The sequence below is a fragment of the Nylanderia fulva genome, unplaced genomic scaffold (assembly GCF_048542155.1).
Source record: "Nylanderia fulva isolate GAGA-0341 unplaced genomic scaffold, ASM4854215v1 Scaffold1748, whole genome shotgun sequence".
NCBI lineage: Eukaryota > Metazoa > Arthropoda > Insecta > Hymenoptera > Formicidae > Nylanderia > Nylanderia fulva.
Window position 1 is genome coordinate 1 of NW_028189999.1, and position 6,821 is coordinate 6,821.

Sequence of the window (6,821 nt, forward strand, 5' to 3'; positions counted from 1 at the left end):
TTTAGTCTCCTCCGCATTTAAGTGTTCAAGCCGCAGCAGTGTTTTTATTTCTTCGGGACGAGATTGTGTTACGTCCAGCAATTCACCTTGCGGTAAATCACCTTATGCACAAGTCGGTCTTCTCTTGCGTCTACCTCGGTAAACGTTCGAGAAGCTGCTCTCTACTTTTTTAGGGCAACCTGCTAGGCCGGCTATACCCTGGGATGCCGAGAGCTTGAGATTCGATTGAGAAAGTCGGATGGAGAAGGAATTCTGTGGGTCGGGTCGATAAATAAAGATATTTTACAAATATAAAAATTGTTTATTCATTTATAAATCCTTTATGTCGATACAAAATCTACTGGTCCTGACTCGGTTCAGGATGAGCTTGGAGCTGTATTATAATGTTATTAGACTCCTGTTCAGAGTCGTTAGATTGATTAAGATAGCTTATAAAGGAGCTAAAATTATGCTGCGCTTCTTCTGGGACGAAATTATCGATGTCGTCGGGAGGGAGTACCACGGTGTCCTCGTCGAAAATATTAAAATTGGGTTGTAAAAATGGATCGTGTTCCGGAGATGCTAATTGTTGAGTTTGATTATGGACGAGATATTCAGTGTCAGTTAAAAATTGATGATTTGGATCGATTAAGTAAGTATTTGATTCTGAATGAGACTGTTCAGGAAATTGAGGGTGAGAATAGTCAATGTACGGAGGAATATTATTAATTGGCGAATAAGCGTCTGAAGAGGGAGGTTGTATGATTATTCGCGTTGGATAAATTTGAACGTTTAGATTTAGAGGTCTTCGAGGTCTACGTTCGCGTAGTCTGTGAAGGTGCTGCTCGTTTCGATCGATCTGATTCCTTCGTCGGAAAGGAGAGACCATCTAACGGTTAAATAAATTTACATGAATAAATCGAAAGATAGATTGTTCTATTATTTGAAATAATTGAATATGACTCACGTTTGTAGCGTGATTTACTCGTTAATGAAAGCGAACAAAGATGAAAGGTTAATCTTATGCGAGAAAGCCCTTCACCTATTAATAAATTAACCTTATGTCAGTAATTATTATAATAAACCTGTATTAAATGAGAATTGGTAATAATGTGGATAAAAGGAAGGATTTGAATAGGAGTATTAATATCTGCGTTGAGAATATTAATACTTGATGTTTCAATCTTTAATAATTAAATCTTAAACTTTGAAATAGTAATTCTTAATGAATAAATAAATCTTAGACTTTGAAGTAACAATTTATCAATGAATATCAAAATCACTGTCAGTTGGTATGGTAAAGTAATTCGCAATTATTGGAAAATGCTGGGTATTAAAAGCATGAAAGAATAGAGAGATAGGTGTACATCCGGTTATTCCGGGTTCTCAGGTCCTGGTCTTAATAGGCTAATGCTACGTTCACTTTACTAAACGTGCATCTCTGAGATGATTTGCGAATTTACCTTCTGACAGGATATAACTCTAATGGGTATAGAGGAGTTAGGAATAGAGGTTTGAATATAAGTATTAATATCTATATTAAGAGTATTAATACGTGTAGCTTCAAGCATCAATAATTGAATTGTAAATTATGAATTAATTATTTTTAATAATCATTAAGACCACTGTCATTTGGTTTGGTAAAGTAATTCGTTAGGTTTGTAAAGCAGAGAGAGAGTAAGCAGGGAAGGGTGAAGAAATGTACGGTTGCCCGTGGATTCCGGTCCCCGAAGGTTAATGCGACGTTCACTTTACAGAACGTGCATCTCAGAATCGTAGTAACGAATTTACCTTATGACAGGGTATGGTTTTAATAGTAGCAAATAGGGTAAGGTGGAGTACACTTGTCAAATAAATTTAAATATCAATATGCAAGATCACTGTCAGTCGGTGTGGTAAAGTAATTCGCAATTATTGGAAAGTGCAAGGTGTTAAAAGCATAAAAGAATAGAGAGGTAGGTATACATCCGGTTATTCCGGGTTCTCAGGTCCTGGTCTTATTAGGCTAATGCGACGTTCACTTTACTGAACGTGCACCTCTGAGATGATTTGCGAATTTACCTTCTGACAGGATATAATATTCTAATGTGTACTGAGGAATTAGCGTTATTCAATTCGCTAATAGGTAGTAGGATACGGGGTTACATACATATATAAATAAGCAGTGATATAATAAAATACATAAGTATATTTATTATAATAGATTGAATAAGTATGCGATATCGGTTAAATAATATTGAATAGTATTGGATAAAATATTAAATAGATCGACGATTGTAACGCAGACGTATGCAGATGCAAATCGTAGATTGGAATAATATCGGAAACGCAGAGTAATATATGGCTTATGTTTGTATTCAAATTCAGAGTTCGTAATGTGAAATAAGATTGAGTTCGAAATTCAGTGGTTAAATAATTAAATTCAGAGTTCGTAATGTGAAATAAGATTGAGTTCGAAATTCAGTGGTTAAATAATTAAATTCAGAGTTCGTAATGTGAAATAAGATTGAGTTCGAAATTCAGTGGTTAAATAATTAATTAAATATAGTGATTAAATATAATGAGTGTCCGTCGCGCTTTACTATTTAGGGATATGTGAACTGGCTTAAATACTCACAAGGTTAGACAATGTCTTATGTGCCTTGCTATGGTACACTTCGCTACTGTGTTCTTCCCTCTGAGTTGAAGAGCTGAGGAGCCTCGGTACCTCGGTCCGAAATGGCGGCTATGTCTCGATGTCTTCAGAGCCCCATAGTATTTGCTTAGTTGGTGACTTCTTGCCTGCGGCGGGATCGCTCTTGGATGATGGATGGCGAATTCACTGCAGTTGGAAGTACTGAACTTGACGACTTTCGGTGGATCACTCTTGAGTGATTGGTGGCGGATTCACTGCCGTTCCGTGCCGGGAGCCGGGTTTATATACCCAAAAATGGGGCTCGCTCCTCCCATCGGGCGATGCGGCTTAGCCAATGGCAAGAGAGATGTGCCGGGGAAGTACCGGAGATAATCTGTTCCTGGTAGAGATTGCGACGGTTAAGTCCCGGAGAGATGGCTTCTTAGTAGAGATAGCGGCGTTCCTAGGTGACTCATCGCCGGTCGCTCCGACTTTCCTTATCCTATTCTCGGTAGCGATAGCTGTATGCCTTTGTTGGCTATGCGCTCCGACTTATCTTATCTTCTTCTTGGTAATCGATTTTGCAGGTGGCTGGTGACTCATCGCTATGCGGCTTGCAATGGGCCTTGCAGGTTGCAACGTGTTTCAGCGTTGCATCATGCATTGCATCACGCTATTGTTCTAGAACCTTCTAGAATCTTCTGGATGTTTCCTTGCGAGTAAAGCCGAGTTCACATAGTAAAGCGGCTTTCATACATAATTATTTAATTACTTAGTATACTTCTTTATAAGCGGTATATATATATAAATATATCAGGTATAAGAATTTTGTGTGTTAATATATATATATATATATATATTGTACATATTTAAAATTTAATACTATTGAATAGTATATATAGTTAATATTAGTAAAATGAATATTATGTCTTATACTGTCGGTGAAATCGCCGGAGAATACCGTATGTCTTATGCAGTCATTGAGATCGCCAGAGAATATATATAGTGTCGTCAAAGTATACGATTGATATATATATATATATATACGTTCTTAACCTTATTTTAGGTTTTCTCACAGATAATCAATGAGGATTTTAAATATTCATAGTCGAACTATGGTATCCTTATTTAGTACTTTCGAACGTGTGACGGCTACAATGTTACTACGCATTACGTGTACGATTTTTAAGTCTCTTGAATTATGAATAGTTATAATATAGGCACGCTTATTCTTATTTCAGGTTTATGTTTCCTAACGAATGATCGAGAGTAGAGAGTCTTTATTAATTATGCCTTTTATGCTATCAATATTATTAAATTTAAAAGTGAATTATTACTCTGTCGTCATTTGTGAGAAGACATGTTTTAACCTACGAGTAATTATATGTGTGATTAAATATTCGTTATTACCGGTCTTTCATGCAGGTTAGAGATTGTCATGACTAATAGATTAAAGAATAAAGTTTTGAAAAAGTTTGAAGTTTTGAAATTGTCTGGACGTTACAATTGTGTGTTTTGTCGGATCAACGCTGCGACGTGTTGAGGTTTTATGTCGTTATGTTTTATGAGATTGGTCCCCAGATGCCCTAGGGTTAAGGGACCGCCCTCAGTGTTTATGTGACCCGTGCGTTGGAATTTTAGGTTAAGGAGGGTGCTTTTATGACCCTTGAGATAGGATGAAGGATCCTCGAGGTTCTGTGGACAAGATTTGGAAATTTTCTCGATCTCTTGTAATCTTACCCTAGGTAAGTACAATTCGTGGTCCTTGTCGCTTATGTTAACGGCTTTCATATATACTGTGCCGTTACGATTAGTGACGATGGCATCTCCTAAGTAGATGTCTTCGTTCACATGAATTCGCGGAATATATCCTATGCTGACCTCGAGATTGCTGACTTGGAGCGAGACGGTGGCCCGCGATCTAGCCGGGATTTTTACCGTCTGAGCATCGTTAAAAGGGATTTGCGTTTGCTGCCACACGATGCAGCGCTTGGAATAATCTATCTTAGACGCGTCGCGTAAGAATTCGAATCCTAGGATTCCGCCTTGGGAAATTGGAAAGTCGTCTGGGACTAAGTGGAGGTCGATCCTGTGACCGAGGTATTTTATACTTGTCGCTCCGAGCGTTTCGATTTTATCGCTTGTAATTCCGCTAAGGAAAATAATTATGCTTTTATCGATAACGCAATCGGGGCTTAGTTGGCCTTGTTTAACCAAGTTGGGTGCCGCGCCAGTATCTATCATGAAATTCGTGTTGCGTGCTAAACCGTCCGCGGCAATGGAAACGGTGGGCGCGTGCGAAAAATCGTTCGGAGTTAGCATGGCGATTCTGGTTTCTCCAGGGCTTGCTCCGCGTTTATTAGTCGTATTGGACGATCTGTTTCCCGAGACGTTCCCGCTCGAGCCTCGCCCCTGGGCCTCGAGGGGTGAGGGGAGTTTCCCTGACGTGAGTTATTGTATTGTCTTTTCCGGCACTCCTCTATTTCGTGTCCCGGATTTTTACAGTACCTACAGTATTTGTTGTTACTGGTTCGTTCGTGTCTATTGTTCTCGGGACCCCCTCGGTTGGCGTCTTCCGTTCTGTAAGTGTTTGTCGGTCTCTGTGACTGTGTACTATTATAGGCTTTTGGAAACGGCGCGTTACTGTGCCGTGTTTGTTCGACGCGCGGCGAGTACTCGGCTCGAGTCCATCTGTTGTTAGGAGATCGTTCCGTGTTTATTTTTATGGGCGTCGAGTGGGCTAAAGGCCTTTCATTCGGATATACGTTACGTTCGTATGAACGGCGCGAAGTTTCGAATCTTTCATTGTCTAGTTCCGATCTTTTCGCGAGAATTTTGACGTGTGAAAAAGCTAGAAACGGGTCGCGATAGTGTTCTTGTCTCAATTGTATCCTATAGGCGAGTGGCAAGCCCTCGCAGAAAGATCGTGCTGTTAAGGCGTCGATTTCGTTTACTGATCCGACGGATAGCATTCCTTGCGCTCGGCGTTCCGCGTCCGTTATAGAAGATCGCAAGTCCTTTACGCGGCTAATGAAATCAAGGATATGCTCGTTTGGTTTAAGGTAAATTGTGCTCAGCTCCCCACGATACTGGTCGATGGTTTTCGGGGATCCGAAGGCTCCATTCAGGAGGTCGGCAAGTTGAGTTATCGTTTCGCACTCTTCGTCTTCTACGGCGCATATAGCTCGCCCGCGTAACTTAGTAAGAAGTAGGCGGGTTAGGTTTCGCTCGGACGATGGTGGGAATATTTCTTTAGCGCGTCTACATGCTCGTATAAATTGAGAGAGGGGGATATTTCGACCGTCGAATGGCGGGATAGTCTCAAGTGCTTCCCTGAAAGACACACTTGGACTATCATAATTGGTTCCGTGTTGGAATGCGGGAGACGCCTGTTCGTCAAGAAAGCGTCCCGCGGTGCTGGGAATATATTGCGTAGGTATCGTATTGTTCCCGCGCATGGAGTTTATCTCCTGGCGTAATCGTTCGATTTCTTGGAGCATATGATCGCTTAAGTCGGGTTTTTCGGTTGCTACCATTGTGATGGAGTTCAAACGTTTTTCCATCTCCGTTTCTTTACTCACGAGGTTACTGCGGATGATTTCGAGGTCTTCTTCCGAAGCCCGTTTTTCGCGTTCGAACGTTTTTTTCTGCTGTTGAAGCATCTCGGATTGTTCGCGTAACCGTGCTTCCTTGGCATGTAATTGAGCGCGAAGTTCGTCTATTTCTACTTCAGTGAGCTTTTTCGTACCCGATTTCCCTCGTGTTTCCATCGCAAATATTAACTCGTATCCCACCGCTGTCACCAAATTTTGTTACGTCTCGTGGGGTCGCGGCTGCGAAAATTTGAATGCAGAGCTCGGCTTTTTCCACGAGACACGATCGCTATTACGGGTACGCGAATCTATGCGATTCTCCCCGGGGATACCCGCGATCTGAGGTTATTCGCGCTGGAACTGAGGTGATCGGATTATTGCGAGGGACCTACCTGTGACTCTACTGTAATAAAGATAGCTTCGTCGATTGCTCTATGCGAAACGTCGTTGGGGTTGCGTAAATAATCTTCGTACGTAAACTGACAAAGCTCGCACAAATCACCGATTCGCGTGAGGGTAAGTCGGAAGTTGCAGACTCCGCAATTTATTCCGATAGGTGTTCCGCCTATGATTAGAGTATGCTTCCGAATCCTTGTCCAAAGTAATTTCGAGACTCTAGGTAAGGTGGAGTAGCA

The 6,821-nt window shown here is 41.1% G+C and overlaps 1 long non-coding RNA gene across 1 annotated transcript; it reads right to left on the reverse strand.

Annotated features, from left to right (window-relative positions):
- Positions 1–693: 693 nt before the first annotated feature.
- On the reverse strand, positions 694–3,361 carry LOC146723693 (uncharacterized). Its single transcript, XR_014924431.1, has 2 exons — positions 2,597–3,361; positions 694–868 (listed from the first exon to the last, which is right to left on the reverse strand). It is a non-coding gene; the product is annotated as an uncharacterized LOC146723693 (long non-coding RNA).
- Positions 3,362–6,821: the final 3,460 nt, after the last annotated feature.